The sequence below is a fragment of the Podarcis gaigeae genome (assembly GCF_964106915.1).
Source record: "Podarcis gaigeae genome assembly, chromosome: 8".
NCBI classification, from domain to species: Eukaryota; Metazoa; Chordata; class Lepidosauria; order Squamata; family Lacertidae; genus Podarcis; species Podarcis gaigeae.
In genome coordinates, this window is record NC_139684.1 from 40,460,461 (window position 1) to 40,476,365 (window position 15,905).

The 15,905-nt window shown below is 38.5% G+C and overlaps 1 protein-coding gene and 1 long non-coding RNA gene across 5 annotated transcripts in view; one reads left to right on the forward strand and one right to left on the reverse strand.

The window, feature by feature from the left end:
• The window catches only part of LOC310851943, a 39,692-nt gene extending 36,261 nt beyond the window's left edge, over positions 1-3,431 (reverse strand). Inside the window, exon 1 of the long non-coding RNA XR_014567922.1 lies at positions 2,338-3,431. This is a non-coding gene — a long non-coding RNA (uncharacterized lncRNA). The remainder of the gene's footprint in view (positions 1-2,337) is intronic.
• Positions 1-15,905, forward strand: part of ANKRD11 (ankyrin repeat domain containing 11) — a 185,666-nt gene that overhangs the window by 74,436 nt on the left and 95,325 nt on the right. The gene's annotated exons all lie outside the window — the stretch shown is intronic.

The following is a 15,905-nucleotide window of genomic DNA, read 5'->3' on the forward strand; positions in this document are numbered from 1 at the left end:
TGGGAGGGGAACGGAAAAAGATGGGGGCAGGGCTGAATGAGAAACGTGCTGCTCATAGCTGCAGCCTGGAAAGCACCTCACTATCTTTTAGAAAGCTAGTCTTTTAAATTGAGAAAGAAACTGGTGCTGCTTGGAGATTAAAATGCCTTCCTACAGCTTACATAGAGCAACAAAACTGTAAAGGGAAGTGTGCCTGGAGAATGTTGCCAATATTTCTGATGTTTAGCCCTTTTATTATCAAGTTGCGCACACTCATCTTTTAAATGTTTGGTTTAGTATAGCAAAGGTTCTTGTTTCTGAACAGTATTTATATTTCAGTGTTGCTTAAATGTGTAGCACAATATCGTATCACAACTATATTTTTAGGATATTATTTTGGACATAGGTCATTTTGTAACATGCATTCAGACTTCTCAGTTATCTAAGGAAATATTTCTTATTGTTCAGGCTGCTGTATGTAAGTGATTGAAGCTATTTTGACTTATCTCCCTGTTCATGAGGTTTCTCCAGGCACACATTGTTTGAAATACGTGGAAGTAGATGCTTTGCTTAAAGCTTGTCATCTCTGAAAAGTATTTTTCAGAAGGATATTTTAAGTGTTCTGAAGACCATTGTATCTTTTTGGGGCTAAAAAATAATATCCACATAATATACCATAGTTATAAATGCAGAGGCAGAAATTTCACAGCAGAGTGTCTTAGTGCGTGCTAAAAATATTCCTGTCTAGTGCAGTTTACTCTCAGCATTCTTTTGTCTGACTGCCTTTGAATGCCCTAATTGAGGTGGGGTTGAAGGCAGTGTGTATGTTAGCTGAATAGCTGAACTCAGTTGTTCAGCAGTGCTCTTTTTTTATTTTTGCTTTTCAGTTTTTTTCTATAACACAAATCTAAAATTTGGGATGCATTTTATAAAAGGTTTCCAATTTTCTGTGACATAGCCCTAGTTTATCCAGTACATCCACCCACCAAACTGTCTTAAAAGCTTTTTTGCAAATGAGCTTGGACCAAAGTGCCAGCAACGGCTTCTAATTTGCCAGTGATAGAGCTTGGGGAGCTTGCAAGTTTTAAGAAGTCATGCATGTTTTATGTGTTACTGGGGGCAGGGGGAATCATTTTTGCTTGTACATACTTTAGTTTTCATTTTTCCTGTTTAGTCCCATTATGAGGTTTCTTGGGCTTGAAATGCACTGAGGTTCATTCCACTTCTCTTGTATCAAATAGATTTTTTAAAAAAGTTTCTTCTTGGTGGTGCTACCCTTTTAAAGCATGCGGTTAGCTTTTTGGGTAAGCAGATCCTTCTGCAGTTTTTCGTTTACCTCCTTGAAGGGGACAGTTTTATATATTGCAGTGGCTGAAAAGAGCAATTACTGCCTTTCCTGTTTAACAGTGCCAATTTTTTAGGGCTCAAGGGGGGGGGGGATTTTCAGAATTTGATTCCAGCCAATTGGGGAACATGTGAGTAAGCTGATGTCATAATGCTACCTTGACAGATTTTGAGGTAGGTTGGGTAGAAGTACATCACATTAGTATTCTCTCCCCCTCCCTTTATGAAGACCTTTCTCCTTTTTCAACTCTTTATCAAAAAAAGTTTTAGACTAGAGCCTATAAGCAATTCCTTTGTGACATAGAACTGTGTTTACTCTTGATTTATTTTTATACTTTGATTCACTGCATATTTGGCTAAAAGGTGAAGAGAGAGCTGGCCACCGCTGGAAGCATTTGATTGTGTGCAGGTTTATGTGTAACTTGAAAATGGAAAAATGTGTTCACCATAAATAATTTTTGGATGTGGCCATTGTTAAGTGGCTAGATTTCTTTATTAAATTGAAAGGAAAGCAGAGTTTCATGCCCCCAAATTCCTGGTTTGAAGAAACACATGCCTCTTTAAAAACACCTCTCCCCCCAAACTGTGTTAATCTTCCTGGCTTGTAAACCAGTGCTAGTATTGCATGCTTCCTGAACATGTATTAGATGGGGAAATTGTACATAAGTCTCAAAGAAGCTTTTGTTTAGCTACATTTTCAGAAGCCTAGGTTTAGTCTCCACCATTTTTCCTTAGTGTGAAATGTTTCAAATCTGTTTGGCAGTGATGGCAAAGCAAGCAGAAATTAATCTGTTTTCTAGGATAACTGCAGTGAAGCAAGCACGGGGGAAGCCTCTGTCCTGCATGTTGTTCTCTCATTACCAAAGAATCTTACCCATCCTCCACTCACGTAAACAGAGCTGGGGAGCATCTCCTCTTTAAACAGAGAGCTCAGTGCTGCATGCAGCATTCTAGTGGCAGACTGGCTGAGAGCCATCCCGTCTTTCCAGCCAGCCCAGTGCCTCATTTACTTACCTTCCATTGGCAGGCTGGAAAAAAGGGTGGGGGTATCTTTCAGAATTATCCCTTGAGGTTTGGGTATTTCATAGTTGTGCTGAAAATTCAGAGGAACTTGATCCTCCTTTGTCTGCTGGAGAGAGGGCATGAGGAGCAGCTGGCCGAGTTGGTGGGTTAATTTCAAATGCTGAATACTCTGCTGCTTTGTGTTGGTTGAAAAGCAGACAGATAACGTTCTTTGAATATTTTCAATATGAGTTGGACCGAATCCTTGTGTCTTTGGGCCTTGGGGAGTGTGGAAAAACCCAGGAGTACAGCTTCTTGGTGCTTGCTGAACCAGTTTTTTAATCACACCACTGGTTTTCTGCAGGGAAGATGTTGGTGTAATTAAGAGTGCCCCGTGGTAGCAATCTACTGATCTGAATGGAGTAGAAAGCTACCAACAGCTTTTGATGGTGCTTGTGTTTGGGGATCATAATACAAACCTTTCTAGCCAACGCTGCACTACTCGGTATCTTCCCTTTGTACATATAGCTTGGGGAAGCTCCGTGCCTCTCCCCAGGGACAAGCCAAGATGATGCATCAGAACAACAAATGTGTGGGCTGCCTACACTTGTAACAGCTTGTTTGATCTGGAGCAAAATAAAACAGGGAACTTTCTTTGCTTTAGGCTTATGTAGTCCAATCTGTCCTGCACATCCTTTTGCTACGAGTTTGCTATGGGGAAACCCCCCAAAGACCTACATTTTGTTAGTTTAAATTCACCTCACAATATCCTTATATGGTTTTAGGTCATATCCCTTGAGCTCTATTACACACTGTGGCCTGCCTGATCATGAAATTGTCTATTTTATGCAGGAGACACAATGGTTGCCAGCTCCTCTAGCTAGCAGGAAAGACATGGGCAAATAGCCAGCAAACCCCACACTCCACCCCTTTGGAATTTGGCTACAATAGGTTACTTGATGGTTTGCCTTTTGTGGGATGGGTAGGGTGAAGTAGAGACTGAGGAAGCTAGACAGCCTTTTTGAGAAAAGCTTGCTGCAGAAATTCTTGAGCCATTCAGATCATCAAGTTGAAATATTGTGATTTTATTTTCCATTTCAATATAACACTGAATATTATAACCCTTTAAAACTTAGGAAGTTTAGAGGGTTCTTTAAGGTAAAGGTAAAGGGACCCCTGACCATTAGGTCCAGTTGTGGCTGACTCTGGGGTTGTGGCGCTCATCTCGCTTTATTGGCTGAGGGAGCCGGCGTACAGCTTCCTGGTCATGTGGCCAGCATGACTAAGCCGCTTCTTGCGAACCAGAGCAGCACACGGAAACACCATTTACCTTCCCGCTGGAGCGGTACCTATTTATCTACTTGCACTTTGACATGCTTTCGAACTGGAAAAACACACACAGAGAGACACACGGTCACACTGCACAGATGTTATAACTGGTCAGAACCTGTGCTGGTACTGTGTTCTTGTATAACATGATAGAGGTCATAGGGGAATAGCACAGTTCATTGCTTGGCCTCAGGGATGTACAACAGGAATGTGAAGACTCACGTCAAAGTTGCCCTCTCAAAGTAATGTTCTGGTTTCTCAGTTGTCTTTTGGTCTGCTTCAGTTTGCATTTGAATAGTCTTCCTTTTGGGTGCCAACACTGACATTGTCTGTCCCAATAGTAAACTGGACCATGTTCTTAGTTGTTATTGTTGTTGTCGATGTTAATTATTATTAACAATACAAAGTAGTAATAGTATTATATTTAAATACCACCCATCCTTCCATAGGAGCAGTAATGTGAATTAGGGTCACAAAACTGCTGCATTTCTGTAACCTCATTTTTTTGTTGCCTGTGCTTCTCTGAAATACTTTCCCATGAGTCAAAAATTTTCCATACTTTGTTTCAGGTCAGAAACAACACAGGCAGTGCAAGCCAGGTTTGTGAAATCTTGCAGTGAGGCAATTGGAAAATATTTTCCATTTTAAATAGGAGAGCAAGCTGCCTAACAACTCAGAAGGCTGAACTGGTTCAGTATGCATCTACAGATCCCTTATATACTTTATTCAGAAGTCAAGGAGCATAGATCTTTGTGTTTTATCATATTGGCTATATTCAGCTACAGAAGGTGTTGCACTGGAGTTCTGCAGATTTTGCTATATGTAGCACAAGTGGGAAAGTGGAGCATTTTTTACTTAGAAGCTTGTTAAGGAAGAGTAGCTACACTTAACTGTCACACTTTGCTCATTCTAAATTGCCCTCACTTCACTGCACAGGCTTGGTTTCTCTGGAAGGTATAGCCCTGTGTGTGCTGGGGATGGAAGAATCATTCAATTAGTAGAACTGGATATGAAAATAATAAAGGAACCAAGGGACATTCCCCTATATTCATTAGTTACTTTTGATGTTTTCAGGGATTGTGACCAACATTACAGAATAGTTTTGTAGAGTAGCATCTTCTAAGAATGGAGGGTGCTGCTTGATCACAGTTTCATAGGCATTGGTGATAAGTGAATGGTTGTGACATGGTGGTGCAGACTTCTATTCTCTGCATTTCACTCAGGTAAATAAGATAAGGATAAGGTAGAAGGTAGTATTTATAGAGAGAAATGCAAAAGTGAAAAATGTTTCAATATAGAGAATTGGGAAATGAGTCGTTGAGTGTTGACGTCCCCCAACTATGCCATTGATTAATTAGTTTTGTATTGGATGTTCAGTTTATTTATGCCCCTTTCCCGCTTCTTTGCAATTGATTTTTAATTTCAAGTAACAAAACATACCCATTCAAGGAAAGCAGACCATAGTAGTTGTACAGAAAAGAAAGAAAAATAGTGCCCGGTTGTAGTTTTAGGCATTCCAAGTAAAGCAATCAAATGAAAAGGTCTCTGCATAAGGTTCCAGGAATCAATGGAGGGTGAAAACCGTGTCTTAACAAAGTCAATAAAAAGATATCATGACGTATAGAAGGTGTGAGATAGTCTCCCCCTCCGATCAATATTCCTTTTGTGAAATGCTTTATTTGTCTGTAAGCGTGATGTCCTATTCTTGCAAAATCCAGGCTTCAAAAAGATTTGTATTTAAATTTTTCTCTCTTTTTTGCAATCACTTATATAGCTGCAGTTAATAAGTAGAGGATGTGGTCTTTATTGGTTATGTTATTAATCTGAGGACTAAAATAAGATAGTAGGTCTGAATTTGCATCTGGCTGTAGTGATTTCCCCATCATTTCATTAATGGTTTGAAAAGCTTTTTCCAAAAGTGAAAATATAGATAAGATAGGTCCCCCCCCCAAAAAAAATACTCCTTTTTTTTACACATCGTCATCTGCTTTCAATGCCAAAGCTAAAGGTTCCATGGCTAGGGAAAAATAAGGAGAGACAGTGGGCAGCCTTGCTTTGGTACCCAGCCAATGGGAAATGTCAAAAGCACTCCCCATTCACCAAAACCTGTACCAGTGACCCGTTGTATAAATTACCGGTATAAAGCATACCAACCTGGGATGCACTAATACCTAAGGAAAGTAGAATTGTAAAGAGATATTGCCAGTTTAAACAATCAAATGCCTTGACTGATTCCAGCATCAGGAGAACAGAAGGTTCTGGATGTGATTGACTCCCAAAGAATTGCATTGAAAATCTTTCTAATAGGGAAAGCTAAGCCTTATTAATCTGACTTGGTCATGGTGAGCATATTTGGGTAAAATTTATGAAAGCTTGTAAATTTAGCATTCACATAATCAGTGAAATATGTCTATATAATTCAACTAGTCTGAGGTCTTTCTTTGGTTTGGGCACCCAAGTTTCAGGAATTCAGCCTCTATTCTATATTGTCAGTAAACAATTTCAAAAGAAAGGGTGTTCTATATTTCTTAAAAAATAAAAAAGGCAAATGAGTCCATCGGGACTGGGTGCTTTGTGGAACTTAATATTTTTGATCCCATTTTAGATTTCTGCTAGAGTAAAATCTATTGATTCCTTGTGAGTCTACTGTAGTTAAAAATGGGATTATTATTTTTTTGTAAAATGTTGTGAACATTTCTTTTTGTCTGTAGACTTTTTTACCATTATGCATTTCAAGAGAGTGCACCACTTGTTTTGCTTGCTTTTTGTGTCATTGTTTCGCTAAGAGGCTGAGTTGTTGTTGTTGTTGTTGAATCAAAAACATATTGCTTTATCTTCTGAGGTGAATTAAGTATATGTGAGTTTTCTAGAGATCTAAGCTCTGCTCCTTTTCTTCACTACTTTCTGTACACTCTTTGGCTTTGCATGTGTTTGTCTCATTTCCAGATCTTGTATTTCCTGAATTAGTTAGAATTTACCTTTCGTTTTTCTTTTTAAATTCTGTTTCTTTCACTTATAGGTATGCCATAGCATAGACCACAGTTTTAAACATGTCCCAAACCACAAAAGTTGTCTGTTCTGCTTTATCATTAATCTTAAAAAAACCAGGAATCTCTTTAAGGACTTTCTTTGTAGTAAAATAAAAAATATTTAATATCCAGGGGTCTAAATTTCAATAGAAAGGTTTAGGTTTGTGTACTCCCCATTGCATTCTGGATAACAGGGGCATGGTCCCGAGATATTAAGAAGACCAATCTCCGAGCTGTGAACCTGGGAAAGAAGGCCTTCTGTGGTTAATAAATAATACAATTTGGCATAATTTTTGTACCTTGCTGACCTATGTGCATAGTTCCTTAGCTCTGGGTTGGCTATGCACCAAGCATCAAAATAATTGTGATTATGTAATATGTTGTAGAGGGATGTTTTAAAAGAAGGTGGCTTGCACGAGTTTTGTGATAGGTGAGGCGTTTTGCTTTTAGCAAAATAATCATTAAGTACAAGATTTCACTCATCACCTATCACCATTTCTCCTCGTTTAAATGAGGGCAGTAATGTAAAAGTTTCATCCAGAAATTGTTGTTGCTGGGTATTAGGTACATAAGTAAAGCATAATATCAGCCAGGAGTTATCTCTCTGACCAATCTTCCTTTAGGGTCACTTAGTATATAATTTAATTGAAAATAGAGTTTGGGAGAAATCCAGATTGCCGACCACTACTTTTGGAGAAGTACTTTTATGAAGTACACCAATCTTCACCTCCACCTGGGGTGAAGGCTTTTGTATTAGTATTGTGTTTCATTTGTTTGTTATGTGTCTCTTATCACACACACTCACACGCACACGCGCACACACACACACAAATGCTCTGAATTCCAAAAGGGAGTTTGAATGTTTAACTCCCCTTCCCCTCAATCTTCCCAATAGAGTACTCCCTACACCTATGGTTGAGAGCAGGATATTCCATCTCTTCCTTCATTAGGTGAAATTAGGATACGTAAACATTAACCTAGAAGCAGAATTTTTTTTTACTTTGTTATATTGCAGAAAGAAAGAAAGATAGCCCAGTTCTTCCCATTTTGGTTATAGGGGTCATAGCTCTTGGTCAAACTTCTAGTTGGTAGTTTCAGTGGGATCTCAGGCAGAGAAGAAGTCATCTGTGGTTTTTGTTGCTGTTGCTTTTTTCTCATATTTTTGCATGTGCCTTTTTCGTCATGTTTATCCCCCACCCACCCACACTTTCCCCCATTTTGTGCCAAGTCTCCTCCTTTGAGTTTTGTGCCTTCCTTATCACTGCCTACTTCTCTCAGTTGTCTTCATTTGGTTTTTAGCTTCCTTTTGAGTGGAGGCAGCTTTAGTTACTTGTTCATAAGTTAGTATTTTGAATGGGTAACACCTCAGTACCTGCTGTGATGTAAATTTTAAGTTCGTCTGTGTTGCAGTGTACCTATGTAGAGATCCTGGTAGATGTTTATAGTTGAGTTTTCTATTATGATTTTACCCAGTGTTCTGAACTTTTGAAATAAGTCATTTTAAATATGAAGGAGCTAAAACAAACAATAATGTCTATCGAGGGTTCACAGCTTTTTGGCTTTGGACGGAGTGCTCTGTGTATCCTCTTGATGTGGCCTGCTTGTATAATGGCAACAGAAAATAAAGTAGATCCTTCATCCAGGACACAGAAGCCTCATGTAGATTTGAAAGCTCTCCAGAGATCCTCGGAGGTGTAGATTCTGGTAGTGGTCCCGATCCTGCACAGTTTGCTGTGAGGTTGAGGTTTATTTTTTTTTTTTAAATTATAGTTCTATTCTTCATCCTGAGTTCAATTGCTTCATTAGCTGTTGTGGAAACATGTGAGACTGTTGGGTTGTTTTAAAATATCTTCTCTAAGAGGTTTCAGTGCTTTACCTCAGGCAGTTTTAATTAGGGCAACTAAAGCTGCAGTGTCAAATGAAGCTTCTGATCTTCCTTAGGTTTTTTTTTTTTTAACTGCCTTGAGCCCTGGCGGCCATTTTGAAAATCACTGTGGCCTGAGCTTTTGATTCTCTGATGACCTGGGAAAGGGGTGAAAACCTGTCGTCCAGAGTGCTACTTTGTGGTTCTCTGATTCTGCAGCTCATAGCCCGTTTGAGCAAGACTTTGTTTTAGATCAAGCTAGGCTATTTTTACTTCTGGAGAAGGAAGAGAGAAGCAGATCAAAAAACCATCTTGCCTAGTTGACGTCACACCCCTCTATGCCCATTTCCCTCTTTGTGATGGGAGTACAAATCACTGCCTGCCTGCCTCTGCAAAGTCCTTTTTGGTGATCTGTAGCCAATTTCTTTTGTATCTGCTCTGATTACCATCTTTATTATAGTAAAACCTGGGCTGTCTTGAACACAAAGTTGTGCAAAGACTGACTATATATTGTCATGGCATTACATGGCATGTTCAGGTGCTTAAGTAGTTGGGTGGATGGGCTGTGATCTTGAGGCTCATTGTTTGCTGCTGTAAGTGTCCATGCTATCTCTTGTTCCAAAAATAGGGATGGAATGGGTAAAGAGAAACATTTATTACAAGGACAAAGCTTTGTTTTACAACCCAGGAATTACAGAATTATATTCCACCAAGGTGATCATATGATTGTTTTCACCACTGCTTTCTATTCTTTCTGTTGAATTCCATAGTTACTTTTTATGAAACAATCACTTTTCTCCGATTAACCTAATCAGCTTGCTACGAAGATCAGGATTTTGTCAAACATATGGTCAAAAGAATATTGACACCAATTTTCCTGGAGTTTTAAAAGGCAGGAGGTAATCTGGAAATAGTTTGGCATATCTTTTGTTACCATTCATGGTGCCCTTCAGTTAAAAGTGGGGTTTTGCTGTGCTGTGTTTGAGATGCAGTTGAGGGTAGTTCATGAGGTTTTTTATTCTCTCACATAAATTATGAACATTTACTTTATCAGAGATGGCTTTTTTAATTAAAAAAATAGAACCTGTGACTCTTCACAGTGCATATTTGCCAGTGATCACTATGGCTTTATAGAGAATATAAAAAGTGTTAACTACAGAATGGCAAAAAGTTTGGTCCATTCATAATCACAGTCTTGTATAGAATCTTCATTTTACAGCTTTTGCTGTATGCTGAAGATACACCTCTTTACCCTAGCTGTTGACAGTGAATTTATTTTGTTTTGTGAGACCTACCTCTTTTGCTAGATTTATATTGTTCTCTTCCATTTGGAATGGTTTTACTTGTTTTTTATTTGTAATGAATTTATCTGTTTTTATAATTGCATATTCTCTTGAAAACAAATATGTAAATAAATAAAATAAATGCAAGCTAATTTTGGCGAGGCAAAGAGTGGTTTAAAGTGTGTGTGAGACAAGGATTAAGATAGGTTCTTAGGGCAGCCATATTGACATGTCTGCTTGATTCATAATTTTATTAATAATTCTAACATCAAAGGAGGTGCACAGGTAAGGGAAAACTTCTTCCTTATCTGTTCAGGCACTTTACATGCAGAACACCTTTGTGAGGGGCACTGGGAAGTTCTGCTGCATATTTCTATTGGTGTAAAAATCAGAACACCCTACCCTGTACACAAACTAGGAAGTCATGTCAGCAGTCGTGGCTACCTCTGTCCTATTTAGTTTGTCCCTAAGATGCCTGCTTGCCTACTAAACATGTTTTTTAGGCATCTGATTAAAGTTGAGCTGCAGTACAATAATATGTGCGTCGCAATCCTGAACTATTGACCCCCCTTTTCCCCTGTGCTGCACTGTTTTCCTGCCATGGGATTAGCTAAACCACCTGCTTTACCATTTTTGCTCAGATCCATGCTGTTGTCTTTGGCCAGAGGTGCCTCTTTCATGTTTAATAATAATTCTGTAAGTTAAATGTTACTGCTTTCCATATGTTGAAGGTTAATTACTGGGTTGTGTCTTTCATTTGCTTGATTCACAGTAATATAAACATTGACTTGTTTATTAAAATAGCCTTGCCTAGGTGAGACTGTTGGTTGGTTTTGAGGCCATGTGCCTTAAGTAATGAAAGATTGTAATTTCTATTTAACTGGCAAGACACTTGTTGTGAAATTTTGTTTCCTTTATCCAAGCAAATCAACATGTAAACTTCTAGACATAGTGGTTGACTATTCTGACCATTCTTTTTCAGAAAACAGGTTAATGTTAGATGTTTGGTGTATAACCCCCATCACCACACACAAACAAAATGTACACACACAGAGGCTTGATGTGCACATCATATTAAACCAGGTGTAGCCAGTGCGGTCTCTCCAAATGTTGTTGGAGTACTCCCATTTTATTTATTTATTTTATTTATTAAATTTGTATACCACTCTATATCCTTAGATCTCAGTGTGGTTAACAACATAAAATTATTTGACCATTAGCCATGCTTGCTGGGGCTAATGGGATTTGTAGTCCAACAACACCTGAAGTGCACCACATTGACTACCCCTGCTTTAAACTATAGTTAAAATAAACTATGGCTTAACATGAACAAGCGGCATGTTGTTGAAAAGGTAGGTGTTTCACTCCTGCTGGTGCTACACTACCAAGAAAGAAGCTATAGTCTGGTTTGTCACGTTGTCTGAATCCAGACTTGTCGTTTGCTTCTCTCCAAACACAGAAGCAAAAGCCACATATGATATGTGGCAAGTGTTTTACAACTGCTGTATTGAATGTGTATGTTGGGGAGTGTTATTGTTTCATTAAACAATTCATTATGAATTTTATGCTTTTATTTTGAATTTTCATTATGAATTTTATGCTTTTATTTTGTATTTCTATGTTGTAAACTGCCCTGAGATCCTTAGATGAAGGACAGTATGCAAACAAACAAATTGCTGACCAACTAACTAGAATACCACAACTAGAGTACAGTGGTACCTTGGGTTAAGTACTTAATTCGTTCTGGAGGTCTGTTCTTAACCTGAAACTGTTCTTAACTTGAGGTACCACTTTAGCTAATGGGGCCTCCCACTGCTGCTGCGCGGCCGCTACACAATTTCTGTTCTCATCCTGAAGCAAAGTTCTTAACCCGAGGTACTATTTCTGGGTTAACATATTCTGTAACCTGAAGCGTCTGTAACCCGAGGTATGCCTGTATAGCTTTCTTCAAAAGGCAGCTACTTCATGCCACACTGATCTCCAAAGAAGTCTGTGACTATTCTGCTGAAAATACAGGTGTGGAGGCAGGCCCCTTTATGACTACCTGTTTTGAAATAATAATAAAAAAACATTATTTACTAGGTTGATCCATTGCTGATTTTAAATCTTGGCAGAAAAATTCAGTTAGCATTCTAAGCATCTAAAAGAAAGTAATCTGTTGATAATTGTAACAGAATGCAACATGTTACTGGGAGAGTTGAAAATATTGTGCCACTCATTTGAAGATAAATTCAAACTCTCCTCCAGGCTGAAGTTGTGCTTCAGCCCATAAACAAATATATACAGGCTAGCTAGAGGTCATTAATCTAAAAGCAGTCCAAGCACTTAAACCTATTTGGGCAAAGAAGACTTTCTTATGTACTATTCCATTGTCAGGGATAGATGTACCAAGATATCTGGGATTAGCCTTTTGGATTAAAGTAATAATTGTTTTAAGTAGTTAAAATGTAAATGTGGTTGCCAACCACAAGGTGCAGAGGCCTGTTTCCACATCTTGGGCTGTGCTTTTGCTGATGCAAGTTGGGTGTTTTTAAATATGTCTTACCTGCCTAATGGCTTCAGTTAAGGTTTCTATATTTTTGTAGCCTTTTGGCTCCTCTTGATTTTCCTACCTGGTAGGATTTGTTTAGATAATTCTTACCTTTTTATTTTTGAGTTGCATTCTCAAAGAAGAGATTATGCTTTGCATATGCTGCTCAGTACTTTGTCCAGCAAAAATCTTTAGTGAACTTGACTTTCTCAGAAGTCTCAGTAGTACAACCGGAATTGTCTGGAGTCATTGATTGTGTTGTCAGCTTTTATTGAAGGCCAAAGGCTGCTGGCAAGCTGTCTGCCTGCAAATTCAAGAAGGTGACATAGCATGTTGGGTCATACCAATACCAGTTCACCACCTCCCTAAGTAAATGAATGATTACATATGCAGCAACACACAATCTATTCATAGAGATTATCCCTTTAGTCAAAAACAACTACAGTCTTAGTTTTACCCATTTCTGCTTACGCTCTCAGTGAATTTGTGCCAGAATTATTAAACCAAATATAAAGCAAGTTACTGAGAAACGGAATTCAGGGAGAAGCTCCTGTTTCGAAAGGCATGTATTGATAAAACAGTTATTGATATTTTTAAAAGGCTATGTGGTTTCAGCTTCTACTGCAGCAAGGACTTTTTAGCTTAATGCAAAATGTATTTTGCCATATGTTATATTCATTTGTGGAGTTGCACACCCTGCTAGACACTGAGCAGGCACAGGGGTATTTCAAGTCCCAGGGCAATTTATTATTTAAAAGCAGTAAAATTACATTGCAGATAAGGAGAACACAAAGTAGAGAGAAGTAATGATGTAATGGGCATTCGTACTCCAGTAGCTGTAAGAGCCACTCTGTACATTAGTGTGTTGGCTAGGGTGGTTTCTCCTATCAATTATTTATAGTCTTCTGGCACACTGCCTGGATAGGGTCACATCGCTGAAAGCTAACTTTATCTTCATTGTTCCCAGCCTCCTGCCCAGCTGTCACTCTGTTCCCTAATTTAATACACTTTGAGTGTGGTGTGAAAGGATGCAAGGTTTCTGTTAGCCAATGCCCATCACTTAATGCTGAAAGAGTCATAATTTTAATTTAATTTGGTGGCTAATACCCTAGTGTTTATCTGAGTTTTTCTTCACTTTATTTGCAATATATTCACAAAGATTATTGAGCAGCGTTTTTGAGACCTGCTGTTTCCCCTTTGTTTCATATCTCTGTATTAAGTATGCACCAGTGAAACGCAAGGCAGCTGTACTTCTGAGGTTCACTGTTATGCTAGCATATCATATGCAGGGCAGGTGACAAGCATGCTAAGTTTTTCTTCTGTCACAGCAAAAGGTCCTGAAGTAATGGAGTTAAGTTGATGCTAACAGCAGGGGATCCCTGCAGAGTTCTGAACCAAAGGCAAGACAGACTGTATCCTGCTTAAATTTGGTTAGGTGAGACACATACTTTGTTCTGATAGTATTCAGAGTGCAGTTGTGGCTTTTTAACAATTAACAGTTGCTTAAACTAGGGAGGATTTTGGATATGAGGTAATGCCTGTCTACAGTGATTGGCAGGGGCAGGGAAAATAGAAATTTCTCAAAAGTTAGCACTTCCTTGTCCCATATTTGTGTCTGGATGTTTTACTTACTAATAAGCGTATTTTAAAATAGGCTATTCTGTACACTAGATTGTTGTGTAGTTGCTAACACTCTGACCATTTTCTATTTATAGCTCTGGCTTATTAAATTACATTTTCCTGTTCTCTAGCCTTCTGATGCAATTGCTATTGTTAAATACTTGATTTACTGCTGGCTGTTCTGTTGCTGATTTGTTCCCCTTACGGTAAAGACTATAATGATGATGATGATGATGATTATAATAATACCCACTACCTTGCCAGCTGATAGGATGGGAATCATTGCATAATTTATGCAATTAGATGGAATATTTTAGCAAAATATCCCCCGGCTTTCCAAGGCCTACTTAAATACCTGTGTTTCCTGAGAAAGGACAGAAGAGAATAACCCTGGACCAGAGGTTTATGCAATCAGCCCATAAATAGAACACCAACAGCTGGAGACTGTTCTATTCTAATATTATTTGTTCTTTAAAATTTGCTTTATTGTTTTAACTTGTAAACTATCTTGAATACCTTAGCAGAAAAGCAGCATATAAATGTAACAAACAAACAAACAACTCTTCAAATAGCGTTCATTGTAATTGGGAATATTATATTTCTTTATAAAGTACATATTCTAACGTTTTCCAGGCACTGTGCAAATATTTTAAAAAGCTTGATGGAAGGGAAGGCTATCAGTGACTGCTTGCAACATTTGCTGTGTTCTGCCTCCACTGTTGAAGGCATGGTTGGAGAGGGTTGCTGTGCTCAGGTCCTGCTTGTGGGAGGGATACTTCCCATTGGCATCTGATTGGCCACTGTGAGAACAAGATGTTGAACTAGATGGGCCACTGATCCAGCAGGCTTTTCTTGTTCCCTCCTGCAGGCTTACAATTTAATAGACATAATACAAAAGGAAAAGGGAAGGGGGGAGGGGAGTGGAAAACCAATTCAATCACAAATTTTACATAAAGTTAGTAAATATTTAATGATCAGATTGAATGGCAATTGAGGAAGACAGTTATTGGAGATGAGGAGCCAGGGTGCCAATTTGAAAACAATATTTTGTGGGGAGGTAAGCTCCACCCTGCATAATCAATCACAAGATTTGAATTGCAGTACCCATCAACTTTGGGAGACCCCGCCTCCCTCAAATATTTTATGGGTAGGCAAAGGGACTTTGGCCCCTATGAGTTGGCATTTGGTCCCAGTGAAGCAGTTGTGGGGTGGGGAGTGCCCCCCATGCTCTCAAGTAGAATTATTGCTAATAGGATTTAGTTAGAATTGGAGGAATCAAATGCAATTCGATGGGAATTGAAAGCAGGGGAGGACTTTCCTAATAAAGTTTTTTTTTTAATTGTCTTGTGTCTTGGAAAATTTCTTATCAGATGACATAATTACTTGAATATCATTGCCATAGCATTCTGGTGAATTTTACTTTGGCTATATTCCTTCCAGCTATAAAGCTGTGTTCCACAGAAGACTCAAACCACTTAATCTTGGATTTCTTCTTACTTCAGAGAGCAGATGAACACGAAACTAACTAATCTTTCCATAGTTACATGGCAGATTGTTAGTAAGTGATGGAAAGCTCTAAACCAAGTTGCATTGACTGTTGTTTCCCATACTTGCAGGAAAATGTCACTGCAAGCATCTGAAGGGTTTCCATTATTTGTGGGATGGATACATTGCATTGTTATTGATAAATTCAAGATGGAAAATAGCTGGGTAGAGAAAGTATGCAGAGAGATATAACAACCCTAAGTATTTAGGTATTTTGGAAATGTATCTCCTAATGCTGATAACGTTGAATGGTTTATTTAAATATTAAGGTTCTTTATTGTTTCACAAGATGTGTATCTCTTTAAAGGCCAGAGTAAATATCATGACCTAGTTTTATAGCTGTGAAGCAGTATAGCAGGTGCTGTTAAGTTGTGTTAGTT